The sequence below is a fragment of the Bos taurus genome, chromosome 7, assembly GCF_002263795.3.
Source record: "Bos taurus isolate L1 Dominette 01449 registration number 42190680 breed Hereford chromosome 7, ARS-UCD2.0, whole genome shotgun sequence".
NCBI lineage: Eukaryota > Metazoa > Chordata > Mammalia > Artiodactyla > Bovidae > Bos > Bos taurus.
Window position 1 is genome coordinate 33,943,140 of NC_037334.1, and position 19,048 is coordinate 33,962,187.

Consider the following 19,048-nt stretch of genomic DNA (forward strand, 5'->3'; position numbering starts at 1 on the left):
ACACCGAAGCAATATTTTCAGCTCAAATTCAGCAAAATGCAGTCAAAGCCAGAGAAATTTCTGCTTGCAGAGATAGAAAATCATAAACCAAAGAGATTAAAGCCTGTACAGGATAATCTAAAAGTTGGAAGTTTTGAACTTTTCTATGTATCTAAGTGAGTGTATCCTCTAATTGAGAGCTATCACCATTAAACAATGGTATTTCTTTTCACTTTCATAAATTATATGGGTAATTATTTCCAAATAATACATCAGAAACCAGCAAAATGAAATAATGCCTTCATGCAGGCACCTACCTCTATCTCTGGCTGCTTAGAGGTGTATCAAACTACCTTTACTTTTTTATTCAAGAGTTCAGGGCGCTCATTCCTATGTTTGGAACATTTAGAAACAGTTAAACAAAATAGGTTCTCCCTGGTGATACAGTGAAGGAGAGGTAAAAGATGTGGGTTCAGTCCCTGGGTTGGGAAGATCCCCTGGAGAAAGGCATGACAACCCACTCCACTATTCTTACCTGGAGAATCCCATGGACAGAGGAGTCTGGCGGGCTACAGTCCATAGGGTCACAAAGGGTCAGACATGACTGAAGCGACTTAGCACACAGTGATCCAGTAGTAGCTGCAAAGTGGAGTCCAGAAAGTAAAACTTGAAGTCCACACAATTAAAAGAATGACATGATTAGGCAACAATGGACACTAAAATGCGTTTGTGGGGAAAGCTAATTAATATTGATTGACAGCTTTTCTTCAAAGAAGCAGAAGCACAAGGAGAGAAAGGGAGACTTCCCAACTCCATAAAAGGGATGATGTTCTCCAGGTTTCACCAAGAAATACAATTTCAACTTATGTTTTTAAAAATTCCAAGGCAATGCCTGTATGGCAAGTCTATAGAGATGGAAACTCGGGCACAGAACTACACTTCAAGCCATATCAAAGACTCTGATGTGCACAGGCAACATGGTAACTGAAGAGCTGTCTAATTTCAAAGAACCCAGAGAGACTAGACCATGGACAGGTCAGAGATAAGCAGTATGGACACACGTCTGTGCTCAGTCGTGGCCCATTCTTTGAGACTCCATGGACTGCAGCTCACCAGTCTCCTCTGTCTGTGGAATTTTCCAGGCAAGAATATTGGAGTGGATTGCCATTTCCTCCTCCAGGGGATCTTCCTGACCCAGGGATCGTACCTGCATAGTGTGCGTCTCCTGCCTTGGCAAGCAATAATTTACCACTGCACCAGCTGGAAAACCCCATGGGTTTTTCCCCATGGGTTTTTCCCCATGGAAAACCCTCAACATGTATATATTATTATACATGCAACATTGTTTTAAAATAAAGTTATGTGTGGCATTAGACTTAAACTCAAAGTATAAAGTAAATATACTGATGATTAGATAGCTAAATAAATGGGGGAGAAAAGACAAATCATTCTTATAGAATTACAAATAATACATAAAGATACTCCTCTATCCAGGAAGTACTTGAACTCTCCCCGCACTATGGGTGAGCTGGACTTAGCGACTTGCTTCCAAAAAATAGGTAAAAGCAAAAGAAGAGAAACCTAGCTAGAGTGGAGAAACCTAGCTAAGAGTACCTTAACCAGGTGATGAAGGCTAACATCACCATTATCTCATGTGGATACCATGTTCCTCTGATGTGATAAAAAGAGAGTCTCACCTCCCAGTCGAATCATTGGTCAAACATCAGACAACCCCAGACTGGAGGACACTTCTAAGGGACCCCTAGGCAGCACTCCTCAAATTAGCAAGGTCATGAAAAACAAGGAAAGACTGAGAAGCGGTCACAGAACAATAGATACCAAGAATACATGACAACTACAATGTGGTCACATAGGCAGGATCCTGCACCAGGAAGAGGACATCAATAGAAAGACTAAGGAAATCCAAATACATCCTGAAATCTAACAGTAATGTACCAAAACCACATTTTTAATTTTGAAAAATGTACCACACTAATCTAACAATGCCAGAAACTGAATGAAGGCTATCAAGAAGATCTCTTTGCAAGATTTATTTAAATCAAAAATTACTCAAAGATAAAAAGTTTGTTTAGAAAAATCAAGTTATGGCCAAGATCCAAAGAACAAACAAATACAAAAATACGATTGCTGCCTTGAAATTGGACTCGCTGATATTAGTGGGTATTGGTGAAATTCTGGAACATTTGGAAGCATGTAGTAATACTAGACTATCCAAGGCAAGACAGCTATGGTTATTATGATGGGCAGATAATTATGGTAACTGTGTACTAAGAAAGGAAAGGACTTCCCTGGTGGGCCAGTGGTTAAGAATTCACCTTGCAATGCAGGGACGTGGGTTCAATCCCTGGTCTAAGGATTGAACTAAGCTCTCACATGCCAAGGAGCAACTAAATCCGTGCAAGTCTGTGCACCACAAAAAAAGATCTCTCATGACGCAATGAAGACACTTTTTGCAAGTAAGATCAGATGCAGCTAAATAAATAAAAATCTTAAAATACATATAAAAAAGGGAACTAGATACTTTTTGATATACAGCTATTTATTGAGCAAATGCTTTTTTCTATACCCAATGGAAAGGATCAAAATCAGTTTGTTTTTTCAATCAAAGACAATAGTAAAAATTAACTTTTTGGTTCATGAAGCTTTATTAACTTTCAAGTTTTCTATCATATAAGTCTATAGGGACCTTCATTGACTGGATGTTCCTTATAACATTAGGTTATAATATTATATTGATAATATAATGCTAATTGTATGCAGAAAATGCAAGTGTCAAGTGACTTATATGCTAGTGTTTCCATTGTAGACAGTCTGAGATTAAACACTCTGAAGACTCAAGGGCCTGACATATAGACATATCAACAATGTATTTATAGACCTACTTGACTGCAGAATGCCAGAATAGCGCTAATGAAGAAAGAGAAAATCATTGAATGTATGCCTCCCACTACTATGAAAGTGACAAAGCACTGATGGGCTTGAATGCGTTTCTGAAGTAAGAATACTGCATATGGGAGTGTTTTTTTTGTCTCATTTATAGGATGACCCAGGCTTCCCAGGGGGTGCAGTGGTAAAGAATCTGCCTGCAAATGCAGGAGACACAAGAGATACAGGTTTGATCCCTGGGTGGGGAAGATTCCCTGGAGAAGGAAATGGCACCCCACTCCAGTGTTCTTGCCTGGCAATTCCAAGGACAGAGGAGCCTGGCGGGCTACGGTCCATGGGGCCACAAAGTGTCAGACACCACAGAGCAACTGAGTACTCACATAGAATGACCCACAAAAATGCCCATTTTGAATGGAACAGAGAATAATAATAAGTTTTACAAAAAGTCTAGGCTGTGGTGCAAGCTACCCTATGAAAGTGAAAGTGAAGTCACTGAATTGTGTCTGAGTCTTTGCAACCCCATGGACTTCTCCAGACCAGAATCCTGGAGTGGGTACCCTTTCCCTTCTCCAGGGTATCTTTCAAACCCAAGTTTCCCACATTGCAGGCAGATTCTTAATCAGCTGAGCCTCAAGGGAAGCCCAAGAATATTGGAGTGGGTAGCCTATCCCTTCTCCAGCTGATCTTCCCAACCCAGGAATCGAATTGGGGTCTCCTGCATTCCAGGCAGATTCTTTACCAACCAAGCTATAAGGGGAGCCAAATGATCTTGGCTCCAAATGATCTTGAAGATCCAATGGTGCTGGAAATACCTATAATGGATTAGGATTCTTGTTGGTTTTCCATTAAGACCCAATTATAAAATCCAAGTATAAACATGAGGACTTATACTTCTACTCCATATGAGGAGTGATGAGGGCCAAAGTTAGAATAATTGAAACAATGGCTTTCAAAATTCAGGGAGCAAGCACATCTGTCAGTGATCCCAGGAGACATGAACAAATCATGAAATGCCATAGTTGCCCATTTTACTACCTATAGATAATTTATAGACCACAGTACAGAGACAGTGAACCTAGGCCAAGGTCCACAGAGACTGCCAAATCTCCCTGTGAAGTAGGGATAAATATGGAAGCCTGGAGAGGCAAAACCAACCAAAAATCACATTACATGGGAGGAGAGGACTTCAAAGAGAGCATTGGAGAGCTTCAGAGGGTTAACCTAAAGTCTCCAGCTAAGTACTGATCAACATATACATGTGATAGATCTATTTGAGGAAAGAACCAACAGAATAGGATTCGAGAGAGAAATCTATGAAATTCACATGAATTTTCTAAGTTTCCATTCAGTAAAAAATTAATCACACCAAATATCTTAAAGGGCTTTGAGAGAAAAAAAATAGCTTGCCATATACCTGGATCCCATTAACAGTCTTGATGTCAATGTCATTTAGTACATATAAATTGCGAATAGAAAAAAAAATATATTAAAGGGAATTCTCCTAGGGACTTAAAATTTTGCGTTTTATCTTATAGGTTTCAGGAATTTGACTTTTTGCTATTCCCCTGCTAATTAGGAAAAGGAATCATTATAGATTGAATATAATGAAAAAAAAATGGAAAACAGAAAAACTTGGGAGCCCAGAAGAGATTCAAGAGCTGAATAGCAGCCTTTGAAAAACCACTTTCTTTCTTCAAGCATCATAATCTTATATTAAAGGGCCCTTAACTTAAAGCCAGGGACACACTTGTTGAGCCATATTCAAGAAGGTAAATGATATTCAGCACATCTATCAGTTAGATATCAAAAGGATAGAAAAATCAGCTTTGCCATGATAGAAATTCTGGGCAAGCAGCAACTGAGGATCAAAACTCCATTATTAGTTGGAAGCTCTAATACTGTGGTCACCTGATGCAAAGAACTGACTCATTGGAAAAGACCCTGATGCTGGGAAAGATTGAGAGCAGGAGAAAAAGGGGATGACAGAGGATTAGATGGTTGGATAGCACAATCAACTCAATGCACATGAGTCTGAGCAAACTCCAGGAGATAGTGAAGGACAGGGAAGCCTGGCATGCTGCAGTTCATGGGGTCACAGAGTCAGACACAACTTAGTGACTGAAAAACAACAAATTAGTTGGAAAGCAGGGATGTAGAACACAGAGAACCTAGAATTACAGCATAAAAAATAGAGAAGGTGAAACAAATTCTTAAAACATTCTTCTGCATTAGTCAGAAGCAACTTTTCTTAGAAAAAGCAGAGGTCCTCAAGATAAATGTCTATGGGGATCCATTTATCCAGTGAGCTACTTTAAATATTACACTAATTGTCAATACTGTATACTATTAGCAAATGTGATATTCTGAATTAAGCTGAAAATTAATGCAGTAGCACATACTTTTTATGCCCAGATTCACTCAGAGTCATTATATTTAAAATATAAATAAAAATTACTAAGAACCAGCTTCAGAAGTGCAGAAGGCAATGGCAAGCCACTCCAGTGTTCTTGCCTGGAGAATCCCAGGGACGGTGGAGCCTGGTGGGCTGCCATCAATGGGGTCGCACAGAGTCAGACACGACTGAAGCAACTCAGCAGCAGCAGCAGCAGAGCAGCTTCAGAAGGATGCAACAAGACACTGATTTTCTCCATTTTGAAAGACACTGATAAGGAATTACCTTGTCTAGTTGTACTAAATGTCACTACCTCTTAGATAATTTGTATACAATAAATTGATAAGGAAAAAAATTTCCTTTTTAATAAGGCATATCTATTGAAAGTCTGAGTTGAATATTAGTGTTTCACATATGATAGAAATTCTGAAATCATATTAAATTAAGGCTAAATGTGCTTACAGCATCTCATTCAATCAGGTTTTAACTGATTAAAACCTGATTTTTTTAATCAGAGAGATAAAAGATAAACAACGGGAGTTCGTGCTTTAGGGGATTTGAAAATTAAGTCAATAATTTGGGTATTTAAGCATAGAAAATAATCAATGACATGTAAATTTCAATCACACATATGAAGAGAATAAAAACATTCCCTTGACTTTTTATCCAATATTAGAAAAATAAGTACATTTGTGGGACTGATAAATGCATGAGTCTCTTGTTTAGAAAAGCTGACAATAAATTCCTGAAAACAGAAATCCCCACTAATAATTTGGAAGTGATTCTGTGTCTTGTCATGAGAAGACTGGAGGCCAGACTCTCAAAGGGCAGTTTGATTCCTGGACCTAGAGATGGAAACACTTTCTGGGTGCAACAAATCTAATGTGTCAACATTGAAAGAAGATGCTGATCCAAAACCAGTCAAGAGAGACATGATCCAAAAAGGCACGGGAACACAGCCCTCTAAATCAAAGGAAACCAAAGGCAGCTATGAAAGCTCCTGCACAGTAATAAGCCTCTGAGTCCAAGCTGCTGAGAGGACATGCAAAGCATTGAGGCACAAATGATGTCGGGGGGAGGGCCTGAGCAGTCAGCACAGAATGGCGAGGCAGGGTTTTCTCTGGATGTCTACTGGTGTGTGATGAAGTGGGGCGCTCTTTTGAAGGCAGGGACAAGTGTGGGTAGGGGCTTCAGGAGGACTGACACACATTTACCAAATGCATCAAGAGAATTCACGGGCTGTTTTTCTCCGGGGAGAGAAGCAGCTCTCCAGCAGTTTTCACAACCTGGCACAGGCTAGATGTGAAACAGCACATCACATACACAATCACAGAGCACTGTTCTCTGCCGAGCGCAGAACTAACATTTCATATAAGAGATACAGTTTGATAAGGTCTTTTAATTACTAGAGCTATTTATACCAAATTTTCTTTCTTTTGATTCTGAAGATAAGTGGACATTCTAACATGCACTGGTTATATGCAAATACAAGTGAGTCATGGCCCATTGCTAAAAAGCACAATTTCTGGGAGTACAGCATGCTAATTACAGTACTTATTGAAAATCACCATTCTGACAACTATAATTTTGCCACCACCTTTCCAAATCCTAAACTGAAAAGTATCCTGGAGCAAATATATTTTAACTAAAATATACTTTTTGCAGCTGGTAAAAGTATCTGAGATTGAGTCCTCTTTTATTAACAATGCTGATTGCTCAGGCAAACAAAATGAATCATAGTAAGGGATACCACATGACACTTTTCAAATATTATGTTGAATACCATAATTGTCCAGTAACTGTTTTACTTTTTAAGACTATACTTCCCCATAGTGCATACAATAATTATTAATAACAAACTTCTATAAAACAATATCCAATTAATATTTATTGAGGGCACAACTACATACCAAACATTGTGCTAAGCAGTGTACACGTAACTATCTATTTTCTCTCCTTTCTGTCTGTTTCTCGAATCTGCCCATCTGTTAATAGCTACTGGAACAACTACACTATTGTGTTCTAAATTCTACTCCTTTCAACTAACATTATGGTATGAGCAATTTAAAAAGAATCAAAAGTATAATTAGAGGAAATCATCTAGTTTATATAAGTTAACAAACATATATTAACTAATAAAGACAAAGGCTTAAACAACTTAAAATGTTCAAATATGACAAGCTTACTTGATGATGTGTGATACTTACTATGTGATAAACTGAACCTCATAATCAATTTCAAAGTGAAAGGTTTGTGAAAATATTTGCAATGGTCATAAAATTTTACAAAATACTAGCAAATATTTCCACTGTTTATCTTCAAACAGAATACTATAAAATAATCCTGAGGAAATGTAGATACTTTGCATTGTTATAATTAAGGAGTCATTGTAGCACCAAATGGAAAAATCATTATTGCTAGACTTCAGGAAATAAATGTATAAAAATTGAGGGGAAATAGTTGTTGAATAGGTTATGCCCTTTAGCTATTGTCTCAAAAGACACTCCCCAAAACTCAGTGATTTAAAACAACGAGCATTAATTATTGCTTGTAAATCTATGGGCCAGTGTGAGGGTTCTACTGAACTGGGAAACACTCAGCTGATCTTGGCTGGCCTTGTTTTGTATCTGGGGACAGCTAGTATGTTGGCTGGGAACTGGTGCTCTAGGAAAGCCTCTTTCTCACTGCAGTTATTGGCTATAGGCTGAACAACAGGGTTGTCAGGATAATGTGTCTTCAGCATCCAGCAGGGTGGCCTGGACAGAGAGTTCAGAAAAAGAACAGAAGTGCCAACCTTCTTGAGGCCTCAGAACTGACACAGTCTCACTTCCAATGTCTTTGGCCAAAACAAGTCCAAGGCCAGCACAGATCCAACAACACTCCATCTCTTGATAAGAGGAGTTTCAATGGAGTGGGTAAAGTATTTTGCTTTGTTTGTAACCTGTTTTATCACATGAGAATGAAAAGGAAAAGAATGTTGATGGTTGCCCATGTGTAATCCTAAGATAGATTATACAGAGGTGTATAATGCAGCAGTTTTCTCTGAGAACTGTTCACTCCAACTGTGGGGGTATCCTGTAAATAGCAGGTCTTTTCTTCTTTTATAAAGGGAACATGGCCTTCTAGTCAGAAATAACAGAATATAGAGGGACATATAATTCAAGATGGGTCAATCAAATCAGCACTCAATAATTGAACTGGGTGATTTACAGACTTGAATTCGAGATTAACAGCAGAGCCCTAGGGGATCCTGAGTTGAGATTGAAAACCTGGTCTAGATTTCACCTTTCAGAAATTCTAATAATTAGTATTTCCTTAGATTATGTGGCATAATCCTGGACCATTCCATTCAATATCCTTTCTTGAATAAGCTTGCTTATATTGATTTATAGACCTAGAACCAAAGCAACTTAAAAAAAAAAAAAAAAAGGTTCTGAATAAGCTTCTTTTTTTTAATCTTCTGTTTCTAAATTTTTCTCCTAAAGCAAAGCATCTTCACAGACATTAACAGACAGCAAAGACTGAGAAATGCCTAGTTATTTTATCTATTTTGAATATTTTTTATGAGTAGTGTTTTTCCCCCCTGGACACCATAACACTTGTACTTGCTACAGGAATTCACTTACAGCACTGTATTATTAAATACTTATAAATATTCCAAGAGTTAGAGCCATGAAATGGGAGAATTTTATAAGTGCATGGGACCTTGATTAAAGATAGGAAAATGTTAGTGATTAGCTCAAAATTAGAAGAAGTTAGTGAAAGAACTGCTTTATATTTCACTGACATTTCTACTATTCTCATGAAATAAAGTGTTTTTTATGACATTGAAGGTTCCAACTTTTAATTTGGCAGCTAAAAATAAACTGTAATGTATCAACTCCTCTGGACTTATACTGCATATAAAATAATAATAATACCTATATATTATCAGAATGTTTTGAGAATAATAAATGAGTTAATACGCATAAAACTGATAGAAGAGCAATAGCTTATATAACAGGTGCTCAATACATATCAATACTAAGCATTTTTACCTGTTGTTTAAATATATTATTTTAAAAAATCAACTTTGATCATAATTTACATAGAATAAAATGCACCATGTTAAGTAGAAATTTAGGTGAGTTTGGGCAAATGTTTATGCCTGCGTAAACACCACCACAATCCATATAAACTACACTTCCATCGATTTAGACTTTTATTATTGTGCTTCCTAGCCAATATTCACCCCGAGAACCTAATAACTTGTTTTTGTCACTATAGATTAGATATCTGCTTTCTAAGTTTCAGATAAATGGAATGATACAGTAATCATTTGTGTCAGGCTTCTTTAACTTACTATTGTTTTTGTGACTCATCCATTTTTAAAAATATGTTGAGTACTTAACTCCTTTCAATTGCTAACTATTACATTGTATGATCACACCATAATTTAACCAGTCACACATGTGTGTGCTTAATCGCTCAGCCATGTCTGCCTCTTTGCAACCCTTTGGACTGTAGCCTGCCAGGCTCCTCTGTTCATGGAATTTCTCAAGCAAGAATAGGAGAGTGGGTTGCCATTTTCCTCCTCCTGTAGATCTTCCAAACCCAGGGATTGAACCCGAGTCTCCTGCATCGGCTGGCAGATTTTTTTTACCCCCGAGCCACCCAGCAAGCCCAAGCAGTCACATATTGATATATAAATCTTCCAACTTTGTTCTTCAAATTGTCTTAGCTATTCAAACCCCTTTCTATTTTCATTCGAATTTAGAATCAACTTGACAATTTCAGCAAAGATAGTTGTGGTGGTTTTGACTGGAACTGTGCTGAATCTTTACACCAATTTAGGAAGAATAGGTATTTTAACCATATTGCATTATGAACATGGTATATCACTCAATTTATTTAGGTCTATAAAATTTCTCTCAGCAGCATTCTTTAGCTTTCATTATACAAGTTTGGCTTTAGGTCTTTTATACTTTTTGGATGTTACTGTAAATGCTTTTTTTAAAATTTAATTTCTAATTGCTAATTTCTAGAATAAAGAACTACCACTTTATATTGACCTTGTATATTTCAATCTTTTTATAATTACTTCTTAGCTATAGTAATTTTTGTGATTTAAGACAATTTTACTCCATTTTTCCCATTTGTATGTCTTTTATACAATATTCTTGCCTTATTATACTAGCTAGGATTCTAGTAAAATCATGACTCACAGTGGCATTACCCATGTCAGAGTAAAAGCATGCATTATCTACCTTTAAGTATGATAGTTACTGTGGATTTTTCATAGAGCCCCTATCAGACTGAGAAAGTTCTCTTCTGCTCCTAGTTCACTAAAAAAAAATTTATCATAAATCAGTGTTGCATTTCTTGATGAATAAGCTCCATGACAAAGGTCTTGGAAATGATTTTTTTGACATGAGACTAAAAGCACAGGCAACATGAGCAAAAATATACTCAGGGAACCAGATCAAATCTCTATACAACAAAAGAAACAATCAACAGAATAAAAAGACAACCTATGAGATGAGAAAAAAATATTCACAAAACACACATCTGATAAGGCGTTAATATCCAAAATATATAAGGAACTCACATAACTCAATAGGAAAAAGCTATAAACAAAATAATTTAAAACTTGGCAAATGGTTGGAAAAAATGTGAAAAAAAGGTAACACTTGTACACTGCTGCTGAGAATGTAAATTGGTTGCAGCTACTATGAAAAATTATATAGTTTCTCATAAAATTAAAAATAGAACTATAATATGATTCAGCAATTCCACTTCTGTGTATTCACCCAAAGGAAACAAAAACACTAACTCGGAAACATAGACGCCTCACCATGCTCACTGCAGCACTATTTACAATAGCCAAGATATGGACTCAACCTAGGTATCTATTGATGAAAGAATAGCTGAAGAAAACATGGTAATACAGATATCCCACAACTTACAATGGAGTTTCATTGCAATAAATCCACTGTATATCAAAATGTTTTAAGTCAAAATTCATTTAATACCCTTACTCTACTGAACATCATAGTTTAAGTTCAGTTCAGATCAGTCGCTCAGCCGTGTCCGACTCTTCACGACCCCATGAATCGCAGCACGCCAGGCCTCCCTGTCCATCACCAACTCCTGGAGTTCACTCAAACCCATGTCCATCGAGTCAGTGATGCCATCCAGCCATCTCATCCTCTGTCGTCCCCTTCTCCTCTTGCCCCCAATCCCTCCCAGCATCAGAGTCTTTTCCAATGAGTCAACTCTTCACATGAGGTGGCCAAAGTATTGGAGTTTCAGCCTTAGCATCAATCCTTCAATGAACACCAATGAAAACTGATCTCCTTCAGAATGGACTGGTTGGATCTCCTTGCAGAGCAAGGGACTCTCAAGAGTCTTCTCCCGTAAATATGCTCAGAACACTTACGTTAGCCTTCAGTTGGGGAAGATTATCTAACACAAATATATTTTATAATAAAAGATTGAATATCTCCCGTAACATATTGAATATTGTACTGAAAGTGAAAAATAAAATGGTTGTGTGGGTAGTGAATGGTTGTACATGTATCAGTTATTTACCCTTGTGGTCCATCACAAGGCTGACTGAGAACTGCAGCTTATAGCTGCTTCCCAGTATCAAGAGTATCATAATACGTATCACTAGCTCAGAAAAGATCAAAATTCAAATTTGAATTAATATAGTTTCTACTAAACTTGTATTGCTTTTGCACCATCATAAACTTTAAAAACAGGGAATCGCAACATTATTCAGGGACCATCTGTATATACAATGGAATGCTATTCAAATCATAAAAAAAAAAATTCTTACCATTTACAATAAACTGGATATACCATGAGGCGTTATGCTGATATAAGTCAGATAGAGAAAGACAAACATCCTATGAGCTCACTTATAAGTAGAATCTAAGTTTTAAAAAAAGAAAATTAAGTTAATACATATGGAGAACAGATTGGTGGTACTCAGAGACTTGCCTGGAAAAATCCCACGGACAGAAGAGCCTGGTGGGCTGCAGTCCATGGGGTCGCGAAGAGTCGGACACGACTGAGCGACTTCCCTTTCACTTTTCACTTTCATGCATTGGAGAAGGAAATAGCAACCCATTCCAGTGTTCTTGCCTGGAGAATCCCAGGGTCAGGGGAGTCTGGTGGGCTGCTGTCTATGGGGTCACACAGAGTCAGACACGACTGAAGTGACTTAGCAACAACAGAAGTGAATAGGAAGTGGGTGAAATGGATGAAGGTGGTCAGAAGATACAGACTTCCAGCTATAAAAGAGTCATGGGATTTAGTGAACAGCATGGTGACTATAGTTAATAATACTGTATTGTATATTTGAAAGTTGCCAAGAGAGTAAATCTTAAAAGTTCTCATCACAAGAAAAAAAATTGTAACTGTGTTGATGGATGTTAGCTAGACTTATTGTGGTTATTATTTTACAATATATACAAATATTGAATCACTCTGTTTTACATATGAAACTAGTATAATGTTATATGTTAATTACATATCAACAAAATTAATTATATCTAAAATAATTAATGTATGAAGAAAAACTTGAGAAAGGAGATAAGTTGACATTGTCTACATAATCCAAATCAGTAGTTATATTTCATTATACAGAATAATGTATAAAATTCAGAATTATCAGTAGAATTAGAATAAATCAGAATAGGGTTTTTTAGTGCAAAATTCTGTTCTTTCTGATCTATTTTCCATTGTTCTCAATCTTATTCACTTGCCACATGGGCTGGGTTCTGGAAGATAAGAGAATTTGGCAGCTATGTGCTTACAGATGATATTCTAAACAGAAATATGTATACAACTGACTCTAACAAAGGATTAGGTACTCCCACCCTCTGTGCACTCAAAAACTTTACAGTTGACCCTCCACATTAGAGAATTCAACCAACTTTGGATAGCATAGTGCTCTGCTACTTTTTTTATTGAAAAAAACCCATATAAAGTGGACCAATGCAATTCAAAACCATGTTGTTCAAGGGTCAACCATATTTGCTTTTCAATAAACTAAAATAACAGGGAGAGAATTCCCCGGTAAAGGCCACCATGAAATTTATCATAAAGCTGATACGTCTGGTTCTGAACTTCTTTCCAAATCAGGCATTACCAATTCTTTACTTCATCTCTGAAAGTAAATAAGTGGAACTATGGTGTTGGAGAAGACTCTTGAGAGTCCCTTGGACTGCAAGGAGATCCAACCAGTCCATTCTGAAGGAGATCAGCCCTGGAATTTCTTTGGAAGGAATGATGCTAAAGCTGAAACTCCAGTACTTTGGCCACCTCATGCGAAGATTTGACTCACTGGAAAAGACTCTGATGCTGGGAGGAATTGGGGGCAGGAGGAGAAGGGGACGACAGAGGATGAGATGGCTGGATGGCATCACTGACTCGATGGATGTGAGTCTGAGTGAACTCCGGGAGTTGGTGATGGACAGGGAGGCCTGGCGTGCTGCGATTCATGGGGTTGCAAAGAGTTGGACACAACTGAGCGACTGCTCTGATCTGATCTGATATCAAGGGATCAAAAAGAAATAGTAAAGGCAAAAAAAAAAAAAAAAAAAACCCACCTAGTTCCTACTTTCTCACTAGTATCAATAATGTTTAACTACATAAGCTAATTTGAGAGGATATTATGACAATTCAGAGTGTTCTATTGTAGACAACAAATTTTAGTTTTATTAAATTGAAATGTACCTTTAATTACCAAATTAATATTTTAGTCTTTTTGAACTACATTTAATTTTTTTTATAAAAAATATTTTTATATAGTTTTTATCTTTTTCTTAAGTATCAACCTTACAAGGGCTTCCCAGCTTGTGCCAGGGGTAAAGAACCTGCCTGCCAATGCAGAAGACATAAGAGACACGGGTATGCGCTTGGTTCCTTATTTCAATATTCAGCCCTTGAACCTTTCCCATAACCATGTGCAGTATATTCCAAAATTCTAAATTCAGCCTAATCTGATACAATGTTGTGACACTCAAGAGTTAAAACACTTTCGAGCAAAATGCATATGACTCAGTAAGTAAAAAAACAAGTAAAGGGCTCATAGAAATAAGGGTTATATAATTAAGTACTTTCCCCTGGGATCTTAGTGGGAAAACTAAGAAATTGTGAATCCAGGATATTACTGCTTCACTCCACTTTTTAATAAAATGTTCATCAGATAACACAACTTTCTCTGGCATTTTGAAGAATAGGTCTATTAACAGCAACATGTAAATTTTTCCTCCTCCTAATGAGTATTTTGGAAAGCTTGTTCACTACACTAATAGAAAATACCTTCCAATAATCAGAGGGGAAAAAAAAATGGTTTTTGCAATGACAAATTGTTTAAAGCAGAATCAAAATGTTTGTATAATATTTCTTAAACCTGACAAATATTCAGTTCAGTTCAGTTGCTCAGTCGTGTCTGACAAATATTAGGCAACTTGAATATGCCAATACAAAGTACACCCTCTGGTTTTAAATTTTATTTTATGGCTAGAAGGAGGACGTTTTAGATGAAATAATGACACTGTAAGAATGAGATTGACAATTTGATAAAATACACTTTAGCAAGGGTTTAAGTATAAGCTTTTTTTAAGTGTCGTTTTGAGAATATAAATAAGTGTTATTTACATTAAATTACTTCACAATTGTGAATATGTTGATCATACTCCAAATTCCTAAAGATATCTAGAATTTATTTTATTTGTAGTCTATCCATAGATCTTACAAATTGAATTATTATAAAAGTATTAACTTTCAGTGTCTTTTGAAAGTGCAATAAAAGTAGCATTTTTATTTAGGCATTAGTTAACCAGAAAAAACATGTTTTTAAAAGCTACTTCATCAAAATAAGATATCAGTGTTGTCTTGTTACCAAGATTCAATTTGGGTTGTTTCCAATGGCTTTCCTTTCCTAAGCAAGTCTTCTTTTCCTATCTCTTAAAAATCATTCAGTGAATAAAAGGAGTTTTGTAAATATACATACTGTAATTATTTTTAAAATTTCCCTGGGATATTATCCTAATTGTCTTACTGAATACAGAAACAATAAATTATAGTTCTCTATTAATAATAACTTTTGTCTTATTTTCATATGCATACATATTACTGGACTGAGAGTTGGTATTGAGTGATATCAGAATTGCTAACTTCCACAATTTTTCTGGTGATAAAAATTTCAATAAGCTAACTTTTATAATTTAACTTAAAGAGCAATCGTAATCCTCTACATATAAAGGAAAATGTACAAGATATGTTAATTGGACTTTTTTTATTTTCTCAGTGTTGGAAGACACTATCAATAAATCATGATGACAAGGACTGAGGATGGATTCTGACTTTAAGATATTCAAAAGCTACTAGGGAAATTAAATAAGTATACAGAAAAACAAAATATAAAGTGAAATAAGTGACATGACGACATGTTACAGAAATTTAGAGATGAAAAATGTTTCCTGTCTAAGGGGCAAGGAAAGGAAAGTCAGAAGACATTTATAGCAGAAATCAGTTTGCATATAATTTTAATACATAGGAAGGATCTAAAAATTAAAGATAACCAAATATATACTGAAAATAAATAAAACTTCACTGCTATACATTAAAGCTGTTTTAAAGTGTTTATAGCCTTTTTTGTGTTTAGGAAGCCACAACTTAAAATGTTCACTTTCACTTTACTCAGTAAGGACAAAATAACCATACTTTTTCACTTATTTATTTCTTACAATGCTGTACCTTGGATATAGCAGTTGCTCAATCAATAATCTCTAAACTAATGAAATACTAACTGTAATCCTACTTCATGGAATGTTAATTTAATTGTAGAAATAAATTATATAATCAATGTCAAGAAACTGGATAGTTCTATCATAGACATCAGTTTTTTATGCTAGGCAAATAAATTTGTTGTCAAATGTGTTATAATACTGCATTCCTAGTTTGTAAAAATATAAAAATTCCATAAATTTAAGAAAACTGGATGTTTAATAATTCAGGCAATGTGCATGTTATGTTGCATAGTGTCTTATAATGAAACTGTTAACTTTGTTCCAAGCAGGTAAAAAGACAACTAGTCTCATTTTAAAACATAGACTTCCAGGAGGGTGGGGTGAGTTGGGAGATTGGGATTGACATGTATACACTATTTTGTATAAAATAGATAACTAATAAAAACCTACTGTTATAGCACAGAGAACTCTACTTGGTATTTTGTGGTGACCTAAGAGGAAAGGAAATTCAAAAAAGTGGGCATATATGTATACGCATGCCTGATTCATATTTCTATACAGCAAAAATTGACACAGCAGTATAAAGCACGTATACTCCATTAAAAAAGGAATCTAAAGAAGAAAGAAAATATGTATATTTATAACTGAGTCACTTTGCTATATACCTGAAACTAACACAGCATTGTAAAGTATACTCCAATAAAACTAAAATTAAAAGCCAAAATATAGTATATTTACACAATGGAATACTACTCAACTATAAACAACAATGAAATAAATGCCATTTGCAGCAATGGATGGACCTAGAGATTGTTATACTAAGTGAAGTGAGTCAGAGAAAGACAAATATCATAGTTGAACTTACATGTGGAATTTAAAAAAATAATACAAATAAACTTATTTATAAAACAGAAACAGACTCACAGGATGGACCTAGAGATTGTTATCCTAAGTGAAGTGAGTCAGAGAAAGACAAATACCATAGTTGAACTTATATGTGGAATTTAAAAAAATAATACAAATAAAGTTACTTATAAAACAGAAACAGACTCACAGGAAACAAATTTATGATCACCAAAGGAGAAATGGGGCGGGGAGGAGATAAATTAGTCACTTGGGATTGACAGATACAAACTCCTATATATAAAGTATAAAGAATATATAAACAAAAGGGTCCAACTGTGTAGCACAGTGACCTGTATTCAGTATCTTTTAATAACCTATAACAGAAATGGATATGAAAAAGAAAAAATACATATAGATACAGATATAAAACTGAATCATTTTGCTGTACACTAGAAACTAGAAAAACATTGTAAATCAACTATACTTCAATTAAAGCTAAATTAATACCTTAGGCCTTAAAAAAAATTTAAAAATTACAAAAGTCCAATAAATAAAACACAAACTTCCATGTCTCTATATATAAAATGTGTCAAAAATAAAGAAGGGTTGTGGGTATGAGAAGTAAAAGAATGTTAACATTAAAACATGAAGAGCAATAGCAATCAGAGAGCTATAAGAGAGATTATAAGAAACGTATCTTCAATCATCCCTGGTGGCTCAGACAGTAAAGTGTCTGCCTGCAATGTGGGAGACCTGGGTTTGATTCCTGGGTCAGGAAGATCCCCTGGAGAAGGAAATGGCAACCCACTCCAGTACTCTTGCCTGGAAAATACCATGACGGAGGAGCCTGATAGACTACAGTCCCTGGGGTTGCAAAGAGTCGGACACGACTGAGCGACTTCACTTTCACTTAGCTTCAATCATATTTATTATTTCCATAAAAAATAAAGTCTATCAAATTGTCTCTTAAGACAGTCTCTGTACTATTTCTAGAAGAGAGTAAATAAAGCTTTCATGGTGGATGCTTTTTCTTTTGAAACATTTGCAATTTCCCACTTGTTTAATATTTCAAGCACAACAAATACGATGCCCATTATTAATCTAAATAATAAGAAGGAACTATATTTTACTAACAGTAAACTTTGGCATGAACTACTCCATTTAAAATGGCATATCCTTTTTCATTTTTATCATTTAAATCACTTTTTTCCCTTAAACTTTGGAGTTATTTAAGAGATTACAGTAAAGAAGAATAACAATTTCTATATTTTCCTCCAGGATCAAAGGACTCAGACATTCCTTTTTGGGGAGAACTGAAGACGAAATAACATAACTGAGTCTGCCATTGAAACAAATGTTTAATGTATGCTAAAGCACTAGAAAAGATGATGCTGTGAAAGTGCTTCACTCAATATGCCAGCAAATTTGGAAAACTCAGCAGTGGCCACAGGACTGGAAAAAGTCACTTTTCATTCCAATCTCAAAGAAAGGCGATGCCAAAGGATGCTCAAACTACCGCACAACTGCATTCATCTCACACACTAGTAAAGTAATGCTCAAAATTCTCCAAGCCAGGCTTCAGCAATATGTGAACCGTGAAATTCCAGATGTTCAAGCTGGTTTTAGAAAAGGCAGAGGAACCAGAGATCAAATTGCCAACATCTGCTGGATCATTGAAAAAGCAAGAGAGTTCCAGAAAAACATCTATTTCTGCTTTATTGACTATGCCAAAGCCTTTGACTCTGTGGATCACAATAAACTGTGGGAAATTCTGAAAGAGATAGGAATATGAGACCACCTGACCTGCCTCTTGAGAAACCTATATGCAGGTCAGGAAGCAACAGTTAGAACTGGACATGGAACAACAGACTGGTTCCAAATAGGAAAAGGAATACGTCAAGACTGTATATTGTCACCCTGCTTATTTAACTTATATGCAGAGTACATCATGAGAAATGCTGGGCTGGAAGAAGCACAAGCTGGAATCAAGATTGCCAGGAGAAATATCAATAACCTCAGATATGCAGATGACACCACCCTTATGGCAGAAAGTGAAGAGGAACTAAAAAGCTTCTTGATGAAAGTGAAAGAGGAGAGTGAAAAAGTTGGCTTAAAGCTCAACATTCAGAAAACGAAGATCATGACATCTGGTCTCATCACTTCATGGGAAATAGATGGG